At 41.8% G+C, this 22,230-nt stretch overlaps 1 protein-coding gene across 2 annotated transcripts in view; it reads right to left on the reverse strand.

Moving 5' to 3' along the window:
• Positions 1-22,230, reverse strand: part of FGGY (FGGY carbohydrate kinase domain containing) — a 224,942-nt gene that overhangs the window by 143,016 nt on the left and 59,696 nt on the right. The gene's annotated exons all lie outside the window — the stretch shown is intronic.

A 22,230-nucleotide genomic window follows, 5' to 3' on the forward strand; every position in this document is an offset into this window, starting at 1 on the left:
GTCAGTTGTGATCCTGCATTTAAAACGGAAGCAGAAAGCCACGTTTTAAATACAGGAATTCAGGCTGGTTTAGAAATGCCCAGAATTGTCTCAGAGAGTACTCCTTGCATTTCATGACCATTTGGCCCCATAGAGAAAAAAAATGCAAACTATACCTATTTGCATGTTTGTGTTTATAAAAACATGTCATGTGTCTGAAAAGATGGAATCTAATTCAAGAAAGCCAATGCCAGATGCCACAGGAATCTCTGTTGTTCTTAGCACCACCAGGACCACAACCATCCCAACCCTTAAAAGTGAGCCAGTACTTAAGGCAAATCAATTTTTGGTGGGGAAGGGGAGTAGCTGAGGAATGTGAAGTTAATATCTAGCAAGCGCCATGCATGCTCCTATAGCTTCTGGACCACACTGGTCAAATTGCAAGTTTAATTCATATTAGAAGAGCAGAATACTATAAAACAAAGATCATAATATACAAGAATTAAACTGTAGCATCGTGACTGACGTGCATTAGCATTATCAGTCAACAGTTAATTAAAACCACAACACTTAAAAACTAGCCATGAAAATGCTTGATTAATGCTCATATTGTCAGAAAATTCATTATAACATTATCCTATTTGAATTCCAGTGAATTTAAACAGTAGATTACTCTTCACTGGTTTACTCTTGAACATTTAGTAGCAGTTGCAGTCAAATCTCTTTTTCAGTAATTGATAATTAAGCATCCTTTAATTATAGAAACAGCTTCGAACAGCAGACAATGTTGGCTCTTCTTTTTAACCTCAGAGAACTTTATTTCACATTTTTAGTTGCATTATTTTGCAGTTTGAGCAACCTGCCTTTGACTGGAAACTTCCTGATATATTGACAAGATTTCAACCACTCTTGGAAATTTGACAAGTCCCCACTTAAAAACAGTTTTCTGTGCAAAATAGAAGAGCAAGAATGGCAGCCTTTAAAGTAGAAAGTCATAAGCCTGGGCTGCCATTTGCACGGAAAGCACTTCATTTGTACCGGTGCTGGGATATCAGGAATGTGGCAACAAAAAACACATTGCACATCTGACTTCTGCAGCATCAGGTAGCATTCCTGGCGTGGTGTGAAATGCTCTTTGCGCCCTCTTCAGACAATAAGAAAACAACTGGAGGAAAAGGGGTGAGAGTTGACCTCAGCAGGCCAAAGGAAGAATTTTTTCCCCTCTGAACAGCTTGTAAAGCATTTAAGAGGTAGGCCTGCCTTAGACCCAGATACTGTTTTCTCAGCTTTTGTGGAACTAAGATTGTTGAGGAAGAGGAGGAAGCTGCCAGTGCCAGCATCAGTCCAACCTGTGGGAGCAGAGAGCAATGGCTGGTCTGCTACACTGAAGCAACATGGCATCAAACCATCGGAGGGTTGTGGACAACATTTGGGAGGCTTCTTGAAAGAAGAGCAGGACTTTGCCTATTGCATACTTCCATCCCTTATGCATCTCAACACTCAAATGCAAAAGACTATCAAGAACTGAGAGGGAGTGGTGCCAAGTGAAGGGAGGCAGGCAATGAAATGAAGTGTGGGCAGGGCTTCCCACCCAGCCATGGGGAAGGAACCCAGTTAGGGCCTGGGTTCCATGCCCCCACCAACAATGGGAGTGGGCCAGAGGGAGGAGAGACACATTGTCAGGAGCACCCTAGCTGCCTCTTACAGTCCCCTCCAATAGCTAACTCAAGACACAGACAAAAAGGATTCTTTCCAAGGCTTTATTCCTTTTACAACTTAATGATTCTTTCAGATGCTAATCACCAACGACTAAGCAAGGAACTGCACTGGGGAAGTTAGCAGAGTAGCCTAAGCTCCAGGTAAGGCAGTTGGTCCCCGTTTGAAGGAGGAGGGCGGGAAGTCTCTGAACTTATGGGCTATGGAGAGGTCCTCCCTCTTACCCTTGGGTCCTCGGGACACAACCGTTCTTTTAGCGCCAAGCGAGCAGAGCGCCTCCTGTCAGCGCCCTCCATCTGGAACTGCTCCCTGCATCTGCGCCGAGTGTCCAGCAAGGCCCCATCCCCCGCTCTCTCGCTGCCAGGGTCACTATCTCTCTCAGGAATGTAGGCAGGAGGAATCTCTCCCTGCCACTGTGCCTGGGAGCGATGAGCGAGCTCCTCTCCCACAGGTTGTTGCTCTTCCTCAGAATCAGAACTGCTCTGGGGCTCTATGGGCTCAGTTTCCACCCTGACACACATAGAGAGCTCCAGGGCTCATAGAATTGGGGATGGATTTAAGGGGCTTTTCTACATTAGGCTATAAATCCACTGCATCTACTTTCAGTTTCGTCACAGAACTGAGATCCAAGCACAGCAGGCGGAGTGTTTCCTTTTCTACTTTTACACTACATAACCTCTAGGTAGCACTGTGGTATAGCACAAATGCACAAGTGGAAACAGCATTTTCCTTCACCATCAGAAATAATACCATTTTCACTGCTCTAAAAAAATTCACCAAAAAAGCTGTTTACAAACAGAAGCTAAACTGGAGGGTCACAATGTTGTCCAAAAAACCTGTAAACAACTGTGAGTAGGGAATGACAAGCACACAAAAAATGCCTCATGTAGAAAAGCTCAAGATGGGACCCGGAAGAAAAAAAAAGAGTTCAAACGTTGGCCCAGGCAACCTAGCACGGCCAGTGTCTTTTCTCAGTGGGAAAATGCAAGGAGAGCTTGACAGAACCTGGGAAGGACTTGCATTGTTCAACAGGACCATACTGCACACTCGGTATGCAAAGCTGTACTGTGGGGATTCAATCTGCTACAGCACAAGTTTGTAAAGTATCCCCTAGCAGATTTTTTTAAAAAAATAAATTTTATTTATTTATTTATTAAATTCATTAATCGCCCATCTTCAAGAGGTCCCTGGATAACCAAGTGGAGTCTCTGAACCTCACATTATTCTAATCACCAAGTGGATTCACATAAAGAGCCAGTGTGGTGTAGTGATTAGAGTATTGGATTGAGACTCGGAGGATCTGAGTTTTACTCTCCATTCAACCATGAAGCTCACTGGGTGACACCATTCATTGACTTTCAGCCTAACCTACCTCACAAGGTTATTGTGTGGATAAAATGGCGAGGAGGAGAATCAAGCCTTGGGTTCCTTGCAAGAGGAAAAAAGGTGTGGGTATAAATGCAATAAATAAATAAATAAATGTATGGATGGATGGATGGATGGAGGGCCATTTTACACACCCACTTCTAGTGATATGAGGTGAAAAAATGTGCTGCTACATTTCTCTATGAAAAATTTCAATTTCTAATAACGTATTATTTCATAACATTGATGGGTCATACAATGAATGGATGCAATGGCATTCAAACTGGACAGTTTCACTATTGTAAGTAACTTGTTTTAGATGAGTCCCCCCAAGGAAGTATGCATGAATTTTAATGCTTAACTTTTGGCGCATACGGAAATTAAATGTTAACTGTTTTCAGAAGCTTAATTTTTTACTTAAAATTTAAACAATATAAGGAAGTGTATGCTATTGTCACATCTTAAAATATTTACAATCATTCTATTGAAAATAATTTCCAAGTAACATTTGAATTTGTTGAAATATAACATTTAAACCATATTAAGTGTTCTTTAGTGGTTTTTGTTTTTAGTAACCAAATATAATTTCAAATATTATTGGAAGACACTTTGAGATATTTATACAACATGAAAATTAAAACGTCATAATTTTTTTAAGCTTTGTTTACTAAAAATAAGTCAAATATGCTAAATTAGACATCAGTGGTCTAAACTGACTCAGGTTTATCTGAAGAGAAAACAGAGATTTTTTTTTTTTTTAACATTCCTTCTCCTGGATTGGAGTTGGGCTAGTCAAACTTGTTCTGTATTTGCCTCAGTGTCATCTATGGTTACTGGGAAGTTAGCTATCAAGTGTGTTAAAGACAATGGAATAAAATTTGATCCCCCACTAAAGCAAGCTGATTAGGTTTATCAGGCTCAACTCAGTTGTCCTAATTATTCAAATTTCCTCTTCAGCTTTAGTCAGAAATTATTGTTCAGGGCCTCGAGTACTTGCATTGTTGACAAAATATGTTTTGTTTTATACTCAGCCCAAGACTGCTTCAGGCAAGAAATACAACTTTAAAACAGTGATAATTTTGTAATCTTTTGCAATTTGTTTTTGCAAAGCATCACATCTGGATTTCTTGAAGGGTTTGGGGGTTTGTTTGGTGTGGCGCAGAGTGATAGGCGGCAGTATTACAACTGAAACTCTTCCCACGACCTGAGTTCAACCCCAGCGGAAGCTGGGTCTCAGGTAGCTGGCTCAGGTTGACTCAGCCTTCCATCCTTCCGAGGTCGGTAAAATGAGCACCCAGCTTGCTGGGGGAAAGGTAGTCACGACTGGGGAAGGCAATGGCAAACCACCCGCTATAGTCTGCCATGAAAATGCCAGCATAAGCGGCATCCCTCTAGGGGTCAGTAATGATCCCGTGCTTGCACAATAGGAACATTTCCTTTCCTTTTCCTTTGGAGTGGGGAGGGATGCAAAAGTCTATTTTCATTCTATGTCAGTTTCGCAGGTGTTCATTCATAAATCTGTTCCATCCCATTTCCACATTAATCTGCTGGGGGGAGGGAGTGAGGCTTTAAAAATCTGCACAAAAATTCTCACACTTTTTACCATAAAACATGCATTTTATTGTAAAATACACATATTTATACATATTATGGTATCTATTTTTTACAATTTTTATTATACATTTACAAAAACATACAAAACATCACAAGCTTTACAAATCACCACAAATAGAATAAAACATATAAACATAAATGCTGAAATAATTCTTAACAACTATTAGTAACCAAATTTTACCAGTCTCCCTAAATTCCCTAACTTTCATAATGTACACGATACATTATAATCCAGTGTTTACATCAGACATTTACACTAATAATGCAAAAGCTCTATATTCATCAATATCCAAATTATATTGTTGTTTCATTAAAAAAAATGGCATCCAAAGTTGTTCAACTTTTTGTTTTTGATGTCTGATTTCACAGAGGTGAACAAATTCTGTTAATTTAACCACTGAGGCAATATACCGTATTTTATGAATCCATTTATTTAAAGAAGGAACGTTGGTAGTCTTAATATTGTAAGCTGAAAACTGCTTTGCAACATTGAAGTGCAAAATTGGATGGATAACTGCATTCTGATCCAGACACCTGTTTAGGATGTATGAATCGTGTCAGTTTGCTTCAAAATGTGGACTGAAAGAAATGCTCAAGCATTCCTACTTCAGAAATGCTCCTGCAGTAAAATATAGCTCTGAGAGTGGTCTTACTCAAATTCAAAAGCAATGGAGCTGGAATACCTTTACATTAAATCAAACAGGCACTAACCAAGAGTTAAGACAATTGTAGGCAGGGCTGTGCAAACTCCAAACAGTATTTAGCTTCCTAAGAATCTCTGCCTTCATGTAGAAGCATGTAGTGAATTTTACAAGAGCCACCCAAGTGGGTTTTCACATTTCCAACATGAATTTAAAAACAAAGGTAGCTGTGTTGGTCCATGAGAAAAAAATTCCAAAACCCACAGCTGAGCACTACCTTTATAATATTAGGACCAATCAAAATTCCACAAAATCATGCAAACTTCTGAATTCCTCAGAACTCCTCAACAGGCAAAAAAGCAGGAGATATTAGAAGAAACAAAGGCCAAAAAATTGGTGGTAAAATGCTGTGCAATTTTTGTTGGTCCTAAGAAAGGTATTGCCCAGCTGAGTATTTTGGATTGTTTCCGACATAGCTACCTTTGTTTTTGTTGTTTTTACGTGCTTTGGAAAATACCGTATTTAGCTGTTCAGGGCAGAATCTACCAGTAGAAGAAGATTTTCTACCACCTGCAGAGAGACTTTGCGCTGAGGGTTCATCCCCTTCAACCACTAGGTAATACTCACAATTTGACCCCAGTTGAGTTGTTTTACCTAGTGCACTACCTAAAATTAATCCCCAACTTTGTTAATATAAGGACTGTCGTGCTTCTCTGCAGTTTTGCTCTGTGCCACCCCAGGGGCCTGTGTGCTTTGTCCAAGGCAAGAGGGAGATCAGAGTTACAGGCACCCTTTGTGTTTTCAGAAATGGAGATCAGCCATTGCTCCTGCTTCCCAAAATGCACTGCTAGGTGTAATCTGATACCTGCAACACCGAGCACTGGCTAATTCATTCATTTTAAGACTGGGTCTATCTAAGCCACAAACTTCACAACTGTAACACCTGGTCAATCTTTTGGCCTTTTTTTCTTCCCTTATCTCCTGCTTTTTTGCCAAATGATGAGTTCTGGGGAACTTGAAATCTGACATGAATTTGTGGAATTGTGTCTGGTCCCAATAAAGGTATTGCCCACCTGTGGAAAATGAATTAAGTTTGTCCACGCAAGCACTAGTGTTTTTCCAATCTCTGGAAAAGTATGTCCACAGTTTTGCTTGTTTGAAGAGACCATTCATCCAAGCCAAAAGTTTGTCTCCAATGTACAGTGCACAATGCACACAGTACAGTGTCTAATCTCCTTGCAGTAGAGAAGAGTCCATTATTTCAGGACCAGGTAGAAAACTGCAAGCAGAAAAATGTGACAATAAGCAAAACATAGGTTACTGAGGCCGGGTTTTAAGCCAGCCTTCCTCGACCTGGTGCACTCCACATGTTTTTCACTACAACTCCCAGCATTCCAGAACATCAGCTTGCTAGCTGGGGCTGATGGGAGTTGAAGTCCAAAACACCTGGGGGAGCAGCTTCTGGAAGTCTGTTTTATGCTCTGGCATGGAATAACTACCCATTCCAGGAAGGAGGCAAATCATCACAGCTCCAACGAACCAAAGAACCAAAATAGAAGCACCAGAATAAAAAACGTAATAGGCACAAAAAGGGGGGGGGGTAAAAGGAAGCTTGTAGGCCCCCATGGGTATGGATAAAAATATGGGCAGTATGTAGTAAAGTTTTAAAAACAAAAGAAACCTTGGCAGCAGACAGGGCTTTCAGCACACAGAATGGCTACATAACAAAAGAAGCCTACAGCTGCTCCAGCAGAGACCTATAGAAGTACCAGTATTCCCCCTGCCCCACCCAAAGTTGTCCCAGACAGAACATTCAGCACATTTAAGCCCTCTGGCTAGCCTTTGTTTTAAATAGAACTGGGCGTTGGTGCTGTGGAAGCCTTGAGAGAGCCATAGGTCATCACGTGGATGTATGTGAAAACAAGCAACTATTCCCTACAGCGTTATGGTTAATGACAAGAATATTCATTTCAGGAAGATCCTGCATGACGGTAACAGATACAGTGGACAGATAAATGTAATTTGTGTCTGCTGTAGCAGTGTCTCGTTCTATAGGGTTGTTGTGCAGTAGGTACTAGGAGACTGGCTAACGGACAAATCAAAAGGGGAAGAGAAGCTTGCCCCAACTTGGCCAGCACCAACAGCATCACGAAGAACACTTAGATATACAGAGCCATAGTTCACAAACAGATTTATAAATGAGTGATATAAAGCTTCCAGCTGTCAGGATTGAGCCCGAGCCCTCTCTCTGTTTTGGTTTTGGACTCTGATTCAGATCTGGAGATGGAGTTAGAAGAAGCCCAGTAGACACAGGGTGTGGGGGAAGAAATTCCCCAAGACTCCTCAGGAGCCAGCAAAGAAACTTCCCAGGGGCTTATTGAGGAGGAGGGCCAGGCTCAGGGACCCTCTTCCCTCTTCCCCATGGGAACCCAGGCTCTGTTGGAGGGGGAGGGAGCTTCGAGATTGACAGATGCCAGAGCTCGCCACTGAGTTAAACGGGTGGAGTTGAGAGGAGGTGGGAGGCGTCACACCAGATTGGCTGCCTGTCAGAAGTTGGGTCGGCAAGATCCTCCCTGAAGCAGGAGTTCAGAAAAAGCCAGCCGAGCATGGCGGGAAACCTGTCCGGAGTTGAAAGGCAACTGACTTGCTTTCAGTAGCTCTCTTACCAAAAGATTTACTTTGCAAATTAAGCCTAGAAGACAGCTCTAAGCTTCTGCAGTCACTTGATAAGTGAAGAAGTGCTATTAGCTGAACAAAGAGTTTATGGATTGCACAGCAAGTCTCCGCTGCCTCATTACTCAGCAGGAGGGCTTAGCATCCTGACACCAGCTATCAGCCAACATTTAACATCTGGACTGTCCCATATGTTGATACCAAAAGATATCAACAGTTGGTGCCTTCAGTTATTTATTCACTTTTCTGGGTGGCTCAATTCCCCACTCTCTCCACTGCCGTGTGGATGGGAGGTAACGACGAAGGGCAAATACTGACTCAGGGGAAAGGTCAGGAAATTCTACATTTGTCTAGAGGTGTAAAATTTCCCAAAATTTTGAGGGCATGGAAAAAACCATTTTTTCACGTGGGGGAGGAATTGAAAAATACACAATACTTTTTTTTTTTAGCGCTCTTTACAAAATGTGGCAAATTCTTAAAGTGATGGGAGTACCAGACCACCTTACCTGTCTCCTGAGAAACCTGTACCAGGGTCAAGAAGCAACAGTAAGATCCAGACATGGAACAACCGAGTGGTTCAAAATTGGGAAAGGAGTACGACAAGGCTGCATATTGTCACCCTGCTTATTTAACTTATATGCAGAGTACATCATGAGAAATGCCAGGTTGGATGAATCAGAGGTCGGAATTAAGATTGCTGGGAGAATTATCAACAACCTCCGATATGCAGACGATACCACCCTAGGGAGAGAGTTCCACAGAGTGGGGGCCACCACAGAAAAGGCCCTCTCCCTCGTCCCCACTAGTCTAGCAGTCCTGGCTGATGGGACAGAGAGAAGGCCATCCGAGGCTGATCTTGTTAAGTGGCCTGTCTGGTGTTGCTGGAGGCGCTCCTTAAGATAGGCTGGGCCGGAACCATATAGGGTTTTAAAGGTCAAAACCAACACCTTGAATTTGACCCGGAAAACAACTGGTAACCAGTGCAACTCCTTCAGCACTGGAGTGATGTGATCTCGCCGGCGGCTGCCTTTAATCAGGCAAGCTGCCGCATTCTGCATCAGTTGCAGCCTCTGAACCACCTTCAAGGGTAAACCCATGTAGAGCACATTACAGTAGTCTAGACGAGAGGAGACCAGGGCATGTAATACCGATGGGAGCAGATGGTCGGGAAGGAAGGGGCACAGCCGCCGTATCAGATGGAGTTGATACAGCGCTGTCCGGCTCACAGCTGACACCTGAGCCTCCATGGACAGCTGGGAGTCCAAAATGACCCCCAGGCTGCAGACCTGGTCTTTCAAGGGTAACCGTACCCCATTCAACACCAGGTCAACACCCCCCACCCTCCTCTTATCTCCCACCAAATGTACCTCGGTCTTGTCAGGGTTCAGCTTCAGCTTATTCTTCCCCAACCAGCCACTCACCATCTCCAGACATTTGGACAGGGATTCTACGGCCAACCTTGATGAAGATTTGAATGAGAGGTAGACCTGCGTGTCATCCGCATACTGATGACACCACACCCCAAACCTTCTAATAGCCCCCAGCGGTTTCACATAGATGTTAAATAGCATCGGGGAGAGGATGGAACCCTGTGGCACCCCACAAGTGAAACCTCCCCTCCCAGTGCTACCCTCTGGTACCTGCCGGACAGGAAGGACCGGAACCATCTCCAATGCCCAACCCCCTCCAGGCGGTCCAGGAGGATACCGTGGTCAACAGTATCAAAAGCCTTTGTTTTTATACTTTGTTTTAGTAGTTTCTGTAAAGTATTTAGTAAAATACTTTGTTTTAGTAGTTTCTGGGATTCTAGAACACTTTTTTAAACCATTTTTGGGTTCTGACTTCTTGAAATCCTAAAATCTACACCAAATGTTGCAATATTAAGTTTCCAGCAACCTCCTCATCATGCAAGTACCAAAATGCATAGTTGGATACCTTTATCAGGACCAACCAAAATTCCTAATACAGGTATTGCCCAGCTGTAGATCTGGGGTTTTTATTGCTCATGGACCAGCATGGCCACCTTTGTTTTTGGTTGTTGTTGTTTTTTAATTTCCAAAGCTATCAATCCCCAGGTTGCTCTCTAGATCCAAATATTGGAACTACATTCAGGGTAGAGAAGGCAGGTTGCAGCTCTGAGCACATTTATTAAGGAGTAAGACTCCAATCCTACATACACTTCCTGTGAGTAAATCCCATTGAACTCAGTTTGACTTACTTCTGAGTAAACATGTTTAGGATGACACAGTAAGTTTGATGTAATCCTGAACATGTTTCCCTGTCCACAGATCTCTCTGTACCCCCAGTTGTTTCCCTACCCCACATAATCTCTTGTACTATTTCCCAAGCCACAGGTCTCTATAGCCATGTCTAGGGCTGGTCCCAAAACATTTTTCTGCCTGAGGCAGAGCAGCAAATGATGCTCTTCCCCACCTCCAAGTCAAGATGCATAGTAGTACTCAAAGCCAGTCAAATTGTTTTGGCCCTTGAGGTATAAAATCCTACAGGCACCTCTCTGCTTACCTGGCAGTGAAAATACAGTAATAATTAATAAATTAAATAATAAATAATTTGCTGTTTTTCATAACATCCAAAATCAATTGTCTGAGGCAGCAGCCTTAAGCTCTGAAGTGTGTGGTGTGTCTTTAAAGGACCCTGTTCCCTAAGGACACCCCTATTTGTAAAAAGGGGTGTATCGACAGGGGAGAAGAGGGCATTTGATTCCAGAAAAAAACATCAGGCAGAAAGATTAAAGGGAGACAGCAGGAGGGGAAGCACATGTGAGCAAAAAGCCAATTAGCCCAAGTGGATCAGATGCAACAGAAATCATCAGGGCCCCTGTACCTTTATTTCAACAAATGCCACTTTTTTCCAGCTACATGAAAAGCAACACCTTTCTGTCAGTGGAGTCTAGTCCATGAAAGGTTATTATGCCACAGTAAGTTTGTGAGTCTTTAAGGTGCCACAAGGCATTGTGGCTTTTGAACACAAAAGAGCAAGAAGCCCCTATCCCCCCCCTCCCACATCTACTCAACTTTCTCTAAAGGTAAGGTAAAGGTGTCCCCAACCAGTCGTGTCTGACTCTAGGGTGCGGTGCTCATCCCCGTTTCTAAGCCGAAGAGCCAGCGCTGTCCTAAGAAGCTTCCGTGATCATGTGGCCGGCATGACTGAACACCGAGGTGCACGGAACGCTGTTACCTTTCCCGCCAAGGTGGTACCTATTTATCTACTTGCAATTTCTTGCTTTCGAACTGCTAGGTTGGCAGAAGCTGGGACTGAAGACAGGAGCTCACTCCGTCACGCAGCACTCGGGTCTTGAACTACTGACCTGCCGACCTTCCAGTCTGCAGTTCAGCGTCTTAACCACTAAGCCACCGCGGTCCAACTTTCTCTAGCCCTGCAAACCCCTGATGCCAAAGAGGACCATGCACCCACGAGAATCTGGCCACATGGGTCATGAAAAAAGCAGGTGCACTACAGAAAGATGATTGCACAGCCAAGGACTTCCAGACACACAAGCAAGCCAGGGCAAGCCATACACTCATACATTACCTTGTCCCAAATTCAGACATTGCTGCTTATTCGAATCCTTTTTCCAAGCAACCCACTTCTGTTTTCACCCAAGGTAAGGGGCCCGGACCAGCTTGTAGGAAGCAACAGATGAGGAAGGCCTCTGACACTCCATCTGATATGGGAGCAGCCAGCGTGCTAGCACTTCCTCTTGTCAGGGTCTCACTGACTGCAATAGCCCAGGGCACAAGTGCTATTACCCAGAAGCAATTCGCTGGGCAGGTCTCTGAAGAGTCAGGCACGCTCCGAGAAAGCCGGGTGACAGTGGTGCTGTCAGGCAATTTTGGACTCTGGACTTAATGAAAATAATGAGCAGACTGTGGAAGGAAAGGTGGCAGTCTCCCTTCTAGTTTGAACGGCTGCTGTCTTCATGCTGCCCTCCATATTAGTCTGCTAAGGGAATGAGTCCTAAAGTCTCCTAGTAATTGCAAGCCTACTGAGTTCAGAGAGAAGAAGCAGGCTTATATCAAGGCAGATGATGGCAATTGAGGCAGCTCTAAAGATTTGGGGCACAGGCCCATGATCATGTGGGCCCTCCCTAACACCACCCGTGAGTGCTGTGTCCCTCTTAGTAAAAACTGGTGCCTGATGCCTAATGAACCTTCAATCACCTGGGTGCATCACATCCTGGACATCCAAGCAAATATCAAGGGTTAGGTCATCAGTGTTAAAGCTGGAAAGTTAATGGCAGCCTGTACAAAGTGTAATGAACCCTCTATTCTGCCTCAGGCCTGAGCTGATTCACACACTCCCCACCCCCCGACCATCTCTATCACAGCCACATCATGTCATTTGAATCTGACAAAGTGTGCTTAGTCTTAAACTATGGTTAGTGAAGCAAGCCAACTTCAAACTGTGGTTAACAAAGCTGGTTTGTTTCTACTAACCAAACTTAATATTAACCACAATTTAGGGCTCGGACAACATGCTAAATGGTGGTTGATCTAAAAAGGAAGCAGAAGCTCCTGATATCCTCCTGATGGCAAATTGGCTCTCTGTGTCCATTAGAAAATCCTCTAGCATTTCACAATATCAGAAAAAATATCAAACTAGTCATTTCCTTCCCTACAAGTAAAGATTCCATACACTACTTTTTAGGTACGCTGTACTCATATTGTTTCCTACTATTGTATAAATATTTCAGCCAGACATGCTGTTTCACAAAATACAAGATTTTACTGTTGGGGGAGGGGGATGCTCTTGCAATTTTCTACACCCACATGTGCAATTAATCTTCTCTGATTTCAGCCACTCCCTGGCAAGAGTCCATGTTATATTTAACACTGGACATAGTTTCAGAAATGGATACTGTATACAACCGGATTGTTTTCAAAGACAATGTAACAAGATAAACAGAACCCTTTAATCTTTGGGAATTCTCTAGCAGCCTTTCACTCAAATTTGGAAGTGACCTTCAATTAACATCTTTAAGCAAACAATATAATCAAGAGTAAAATTTAGAGGAAAACAGGCCAACAGGGGTATGCTCATTCTATAAAAAGTATTTCAATTAAAATTTGGAGTTTAATATTTATCTGTACAATTCTATCTTGAATTCCAGAAGCTGTTTAAGTCCAAATGACTGCCGTGATGGAGTCAAATTGTAGGCCTCCTGAACTGGGTCATCTCATAACCAGTCTATATAATAAAACCACATATGGAAACTGGATTCAACCGAACTTTGCAGCGGTTGGGTTGTATCCACATTTAGTCATACTTTGAGTAGACCTATTGAAAACAATGGGACTTAGCTTAGTCATTAGGTCCCATGTGCCTCCTGCAACCAAAATGGATTCTTGAGTCAAGGTGTTGGGGCAATAGCAATTTAATACATAATACACACTACATGTGCCAGAGAACAAGCACATCTGAAGCTCCTCTGTAACACCATTCATACGTTTATTTGTTGCATTACTAAAAAAAAAGAAAAAAGTATGTAGAGCAGGAGTGGGAGGTTTCTTGGAAACATGTGGGCCAATCACATCCATGCTGCACATAGCTAGCTTCTGAAACTTGCAGGCCCATTTTTTAAAGTTCAGCAGTTGGCAACCTAGTGCCCTCCAGTTGTTTTGGACTACAACTCCCATAATCCCTAGCCAGTGGCCATGTTGGCTGTGCTGATGGGTGTTGTAGTCTAAAACATCTGGAAGGCACCAGATTGTCTATGCCTGCTGTAGACGATCACCAAAGTTGAACAGAAGCAGTGAAGATACTTGGAGAGCACTATTATTCTTCTAAAAATGTTGTGTTGTTTCACCCAAAGACCAGAACCAATGTATAGCACTACTAACTGTGCTGGTCACCATTTCTGACAGATGCCTGATGCAGGAGGAGGAAATAAATTATTCATAGTGAAGATGGCTCTTGCTAATTGAAAGCTGTCAAAATCCATCTTCCTTTTTCTTCATTTGTGCATTTATAACTGAGGCCAAATGTCAAACTACACATACAAGAATAAAAAACTTTCTATTGTTAAACAAATGAGAGAAATTTATTTTGACAGCCATAGAGGCTGATAATAGAAAGTTTTTCTCTCCTGAAGGGCACACTATATTATGCATCTCAAATCATTTTCATAATTCCGACATCCATGTGCTGACAACACAAATATTAAACAATTGGATGAGCATTATCTTTTTAAAGATGATATAAAACTGATGGTACATTGATGACAATAGCATAACCAATTCTAATCCAAAGAGCTTCATGAGCAAAAGTGTAAAAAGATATACACATGTACACTTGCCAAATAAGAGAGTTGATGCTGTCATAACAACATAAGAAAAGCCCTGCTGGATCAGACCAAAGGCCTATCTAGTATAGCATTCTGTTTTCCCCAGCAGCCAACCAGATGCCTCTGGGAAGCCCACAAATAGGACAAGATAGCAATAGCACCTTACTGCTGCCATTCCCACAAAACTGATATTCAGGGGCATGCTGCCTCTGATCCTGGAGGTGGCATACAGACATCATGGCTAGTAGACATTAATAGCCCTTACCTTCATGAATTTGCCTAAGCCCCCTTGAAAGCCATCTAAGGTGGTGGCCATCATCATATCTTGTGGAAGCAAATTCCATAATTTAAATATGAAAAGAGCTTACTTTTGTCTGTCCTGAATTACCCATCATTCAGCTTTCTTGGATGATCCTAGGCTTATGAGAAGGAGAAAAAAGAAGCCCAATGCCAAAAAGCAGCAGATGTGGAGAGCTACAAATATAAAGGAGGGGACTTCAAGAGTTGCTAGCATGCTATTTATTGAAATACACCAATCATGTTTTGGTGTAAGACTCTTCTGCAGGGGCACTATGAAAATACCCATATAAACACTAAATTCAGAAGAAAAGACGCTTCATAAAGGAAATACATTCTGAAACCAAAAGACCCGGACACGGGAATTGTTGTGTATGAGAAACATGCATGGGAGCCTCGCTCGATCTGAGGCAATAAAAGATATTTATAAATATTCAAATAACTATGCAGAAAGCATTCCTTGTACTGGTAGAGGCCCACTAAAGAAAGCCAGCATAAAAATGTCTACACACATTAGTTCACAAAAGTTCCTGAACTACTGGGCAAGAGGAACACACAAACACTTAAGTAAACAATGTTTAAATAAGCATCCTGAGCTTGCATAAGAAGCATACTACCTCTTATGCAAGCTCAGCACTGTAATGGATTTTATACCATGTTTTTATTAATATTTATTTCTTGGCATAAAAGTCTAAACAGCTAAACAACCAAGAAACTTACCTACTATACAGTAAGATAAAACCTAACCCTTTTTAAAACACAAAACCCATTATTAATAACCAACCATGGCCTGAGGGCTTGAACACATGCATGGTCCTAAAACTCCCAAGTAGTGCCTGAACTTGTTTCACACTGAATGGTATCAAAGGCATAGGTAAACCGGAAGGATGTAGTTCACCACTAGTGCAATCTCTGGAGAACGTTCAGCTGTAGCAGCTTTAGGTCAGGCTTTTCATCCTTATTAGTAGAAAGCAATAATTGAAACCAATGTTTTTGGCCAGTGACAGACACTTTGTTCAACTACAGATTAGACTGCAGTATCATGCTCTATATGGAGCTTCTGTTGAAGAAAATTTGGAAACTGAGCCTGGTGCAGAAACTGTATTTTTTCACTAGGTGCAGTTTCCAAACATTCTTCAACGACCAGGATGCTTTCTGGAGTGAATATTTCATACATATACCTTAACAGGCTTACATTAATATGCAGTGGCTTCCAATTAGTTTCCAGGCTCAATTCAACATGCTGGTTCTTACCTATAAGGCCTTAAACTGTTTAGAATCAGGGCATCTGAAAGATTGTCTCCTCCCATATGAACCTGTCCTGCTTTTTGTCTCCCCACCTAACGAGGTTTGGTTGGTGGGAACTCAAGACAGGGCTTTCTCTGTGGCAGCACCCTGGGTCTTGAATTTCCTCCTAAACATAAGTACACTGACTGGCCCCATCCCTGATGATTCTTCAGGCAGGCAGGAAAAACATTTTTATTTGGTATGGCTTTCAACAGTGTTTAATTAGAATATTGAAGTTTTAATTTCTCTGTTCTGTTTTTAAAAAATTATTTGCCCTTCATTTGTTTAAATGCCACTTTAAAGGATTTAGGGCTATCAATGTGCACTAGTCAAGATGGCTATATATTACCTTCATTTATCAGGGGCAGCATGCCTCTGCTTGCCAAGTACTGGGAATACTTATTTATTTATTTAGAATTATTTCTAGGACGCCTTTAAGGGTTGAAAATGAGCGGAGGTGGGCAGGTGCTGTTGTATTCATGTCCTACTTGTAGGCTTCACATGGATATCCACTTGGATACTGTGTCAACAGAAGGCTAGACCAGATGTTTTTATTATTTTATTGTTTTTGAGTATTGTAAACCACTCTGGAAACTGTTGTTTAGGGCTGAAAATACAAATGCTCTTATAAACAAAAAACAACCTACTGAAGTGCAACAATGTAGAACTGACATAGGTGTAATGTCTACTTGATTCTATGAAATAAGGGAAAAAACACAAATGTACTTTGGGATGCTCTCAGAAATGCAGTCATTGACCACCAAAAAAGGAAACTGACAACTAGAGATTCCTTGGCTCAGAATACAAACCTCACTGACTGGCAATGTTCACCTCAAATACAAGACTAGTATTACAGCCCTGGGTTCTTCTCTAGGCTTAGATTTTAATCCCAGTCAGAAAAGAATGCAGTGTCTGCCTCCCAGCTATGAGCCTCCAACCATCTTCCCACTCACCTATCTGCTGCTCTGGCAGTGAGAAGGAGTGAAGCCTCTCTTCCCTCAGTGGCACTGTTTATAAAGGGAAGATCCTCATTCTCATCTGGATCCTTTCTAGGCTGTCAATAGCAATGAGTTAATCATATATGCATTCTGGGTCAATTTCTTAATTGGGCTTGGCAAACTGAGCTATGTTTATGCTTAACTCAATTTCAAGCCAAATTGGTCTGATCCCTCACCCACACACCTTTTCCACCTGCCTCCTTACTTTGCTGCTGCTTTGGCAGATGAAAGAAGGGAGGTTCCCCCCACTGCCTGTTATGACAATGAACCAGGTACGTTCAAGTATGCATATGCTACAAGCCTGGGACCTCTGTGAACTAAGCTTTAGACCAGTTTAGCAATGGAATAAAATACCTGCAGGATGTCCCTATTTTCATATGCTAGCTATCCACTTAGGATCTACCACAGTCCAATAGCAGTGTATACACATTATATACCTAAATACATCTCTTGCGATGTTAGTACATAATATAATGATTTAAATGTAACAAAGTCAACAGGGAAAGCACTTACCTGTATAAGTGTGCCAGGTGGTTACCATTTAATTTAAATGCATTTACTGTATACACCAGCCAATACACATGCACAGTTAACACACCAGCAGTCTTTCCACCTAGGGCAACATATTAGCACTGATACACTAATGCTGCACATGTATGGACAAGCATAGGCAACACTGCTATAAAGTACTTGTTTTAAAAACTAAACAAAAATTATGGCAGCCGGGGAACCTATCAAAATATAACACTGAATTCGTAAATTTAGTGGGAAGACTTGTAACTATTGTACTAAACAAAAATAATAAGGTTAAGGAGGCAAATAATACTGTGGGCAAAAGCCCGCAGAGCACATCATATATTCATAGCTCTGGAATCATTAAATTATGAACAGCTTTCCTGAAAAATGAATGGCAGGATAATTCAGTTCTAAGCAGGAGTCAAAGTGGTTAAGACCTAGGACAAATAACTAAAAAAAAAATATATCAAGGCACAAGTCTGATCTCAATGTTTAAAGGAATGCAGACTACCCGAAAAACATAGCAGTTTTGTTTGTTTTTTCTGCCACCTTTCCAAGGTTCACGTCTGGAATGAGGATAAACAGGGTTTTTTTAAAAAAAAATTGCAGTGTTCAGACTTTATGAAAATAAAACATCAGACTTGCATTTCACAGATTTTTTTAAAAAATGCATTTGATCTGACAGTAAAAAATTCAGGTACCGCTCTTAGAAGCAGCAAGATGGATGGTGTGAGGCTCTGACATATTAAAGTTCTTTCAGCCAGTTAGCATATTCAAAAGGCTGGCCCACAGCAGTTTCCTTAAGCAATATTTTTCCAAGGTGTGTGTAGGGGAGGAAGTCCAGATTTATTTAATGAAATTAAATTGCTCTACCTGCTTTTTATCATATATACTGGAGGTTTTTCTGTGCTTTAATAACTGACATGTTAGAGAGACTGAAGATGATTCCTTGCAGTTTTGCCAGGAGTAATTGCTTGCAACAGTGTAGATACGATATCCATAAGTTACTTTACAGTGATTACTTTTACTTAAGAGTTCCCTCCTACTCTGATCGTTCTGAGCCAAAGCAAATGTGTGCAACCTATACTGGCGAACTTGGCATAGTATGCAGAATTTAGCTTTCACTATGAAAAAGCACTGTGAACTTAGATGGAGAGGTGGAGAATAACCCTAGGCAAAAAGGGGACATTATTCACTCTTCAAGTCTTTATAAACTGTTTGATCAAAAGGACATATTTCATGGGAAAGGGTATAAGGGGAGAGGGGGATTTTGTAGTGTTTCATATTCATAGTTGCGTTACAGGAAAGCTGAAATCCTACTGAATCTTACTTATGAGTAGACACACAAAGGATTGCACTAACCGGCATCACATTTTGTAATGCCGTCTTGGCCATGCCAGAAGTTGAAGTACCTTACGTTCTCTTATTACCCAGCGCTGCTATACATGCTGGGTAAAGTATCTGGAACTGGACACTGTCAGACACAGGAATCTGAACTAGTCAGGACTAGTCTGATCCAATAAATATGTCCTTATTCATTCGGGACTATGAAGTTTACATTGTTCATCATGGCTACTGGGGACCTGATGTTTGGCTCCATCTATAGAGAGGCTTTGGGCAGGGGCGCTTGGATAACTCTCAAAAGAAAATGGTTGATGCAAAAAAAGCAAACTTAAATAAAACCTTTCAGCAAGCTGTAAAGTAACGAAAGGGATTCCATACACAAACTTTTGGAGGCTTGCTCATTTTGAGGAAGGATCTCCATTTAGTCACACCATGCAGAAGGGACCACAGTCAATAGCTTTGATTCTGACCAAAGTATATAATTGGACTAATTTATGAATGCAATGCACCCAGATCAGGCAGCTTTTAAAAGCAAAAGAAAAAAGGAACCAAAACTACTGTTATCAGAATCAGCCACCTTTTGTGTGTGCAAGGGATCTATATAAGAGTAAATAATTCAGAGTTTTGTTGTGGCTTCAGGTTCAGTGTTCATCAGATATGAGCTGCCCTTATTCCTTCCCAAGAATTTTAACTTGCGTTTTAACTTACTTGTCTCTGAAACTAACTAAATGAACCATAGCAACACATGAATGCAGCAATGATGATTTACCTGGGACGGATACTGGAGAGTGTATTCAGAGAGCACTTTCACTTCCAATTATTGTTTTTAATGTGCACAGCCCTCTACAGTCTCTTCACCCACCTTCTTCCTTCACATGCTGTAGCAAGAAGGATTCTAGTTTTGCCCTACAGCAGGCTGGCTGAAGGGGCCAGCAGAGGAACAGACTGAGAGGCTCAATGGCTGTATGCTGCCTTGGTTTTTCAGAGCATTTAAAGGCATAGTGATTGTCTCTGGGTTAAAATCTGGAAACCGTCCCTGGGCCATAGGGTGAAATGCAGCAGGAATACCTCTATGTGGCATTGCTCTACATGGACACTCTGGCTCAGATCCAGGTCCTTTCCCACTTATGGGAGGATTTCCTGAGCAGAGTTCCACTCAGAGCACTCCTGCCACCAGCAGAAATGCTGGGGGGGGGAGTGATCTTTGTGGATTCCCCCTCCCTTTGCAGCCTCCAGTGCCACCTCCTACACTGTTCCAGAAGGCCCACAACCCTCCAGAGCAGATTGGGGGCGGGGAGGGGGCTGGGTTCTGCAGGAGGAGGGGTGAAATCAACAAAGATCACTTCTTCTCCCATTGTATTAGCAGAAATGCTTCACTGGATCCAAAGCCTTCTCTTAACTTTGGTATGAATTTTAAGAGCATTTCCAGCTACAGACTTAGCTCAAGATCCTCAGAACTGGAGAAGCAGATACAACATAAACATAAGATTTATCCTTACCTCTTTTTTCTTTGTTTTTGGCATACAGAATAAACTTACTTAATACATTCACTGAAAATGACTTCTGAATAAACATGCACAGGATTGTGGTGCACAAGAAGCTTAAGAAAAGTTTCCAGGTAGATTGAGCTGAAATATACATGTGCACCTTCTTTATTATAGACCTGAGATTGTCCACTTGTTGCTTGTTTTGTTTATTATTCTTAGTTTTAAAATGAAAGCTACAATGATGCTGATATGATAAACTTTAACATCTTCATATAACAGAAGGTTCCATGTTGTGGCACTAATGAATGCAACTTTTAATCTTCTCACTTTTCTTCACTACCTTTACTGTTCCATACTGAAGCCAGAGCCTAAGGGTCTTCCAATTAAAATGTAACTGCATGGTGAATGTAATAAAAAGCAACACTTGTGGAATGTCTTTGATTTTGTTAATGTATATAAATGTTGTTAGTTCAAATATGAGTTATAACCTTGCATACGAGGAGCATCTTAATGGAAAAGCGTATTAGTAATGGACAGAAAGAAATCCATCCACTCCTCTACATATTATATATTTAGCAAGACCAGCATTAGATATCTGGATACATCAATTTACAACCGACAGTTAAAAGGGCATGGTATCCTAATGAAAGCAGAAGCCATATTCAGATGCTTATAAGAAATCAATAACTATGCCTTACTTAGTCTTAAGGTGGCAGATGGTCTACCACAACTCAACAATGAAAAACACACACATGAGAAATGTCAGTGTTTTTAAAATATATTCTTGAAAGCACTAAGCCCTTGGCAAATGATGATTTTATAGGCCTGTTTGACAGGTCAAACAGAGTACATTATTTTAAAAGGCTATGGAGCTGGACAAAACTGATATCACTGCTGTGGATAAAGAATGGACTCCCTTTGAAGTATGAACTGTTAGGATACTCATCCTTCCCCAGTTAAAAGGCTGCTTTGTGGATCAAATGAATGCATAAACAAACAGTGTTCACACACAAACACATGTGTAACCTAATTCTACTTTAAAAAGATAATGCAAGCTAAACTCCAACAGAGCCACCGAGTGAAAGTATTTTGAATATCCACAAGAGCAAACTAGCACTAATTGCTGGGAAATGAATTGCTGAAATACCACAGAATATTTGTGGCTACTGCTGTCATTGCAATATACTTCAGAAAATATAAGTAAGATGTAAAGGGAAAGGGGCAGAGAATCTTATGTATACCAAGGACTTGTCAACGTTACTCAAATGCTTTGGAGAGTGTTAACTCCAGCAACTGAGGAATGAGGCCTCAAATTCTACCAAGCTAAATGTTACAGACATCAAATCATTTTTCCTTCTGCGTTTATTACATGTGCTACTGTGCAACTTTAAGGTATGATTACAATTGGGCAGATATAGTGAACTGTTACAATAAACCGAAGGAGATGGGAGGGGGTGGAGGTAAGGCAGCCTTCCCCAACCTGGAACCCTCCAGATGTCTTAGACTACAACTCCTGCCATCCTCAACCATTAGCCCTGCTGGCTAGGGCTGATGGGAGTTGTAGTCCAAAATCTCTTGGGAGCACTAGATTGGGGAAGGTTGCTTTAAGGTCTCTCATTTTAGCCCACTCATGCATTCACTTCCTACATGATTATTATCATGTGAGAGGGGAAGAGGGGCCACACTTGTTGTCCCCACTCCCTCGATCATGCTCCCACTCAGCCATGCCGTCTTCCACATGTTGAAGGGGTAACTTCTGCAGCGAGATATCTGCTCTCCTCATGTAGTCTCCTTGCACAATTTAGAGACCTGATTGTGCAGGATTCTAAATCATGAGGGAAGCCCACATAAATAGAATAGACTTTTCACTGCAGACACTGGCCCACCAAAGGGTTGAGGCGGGTAACAAGCTGAGTGACAGCAATGCAAGAGAAAGGCCGGGCGGGTGAGAACAGTCCCGATCTCCCGCAATTCTAATCACATGGGGTGGGGGGTGAACATTTGAACAA

This window comes from Heloderma suspectum, chromosome 4, assembly GCF_057233095.1.
Source record: "Heloderma suspectum isolate Gila_16-S chromosome 4, 16-S_ref, whole genome shotgun sequence".
Taxonomy (NCBI): Eukaryota; Metazoa; Chordata; class Lepidosauria; order Squamata; family Helodermatidae; genus Heloderma; species Heloderma suspectum.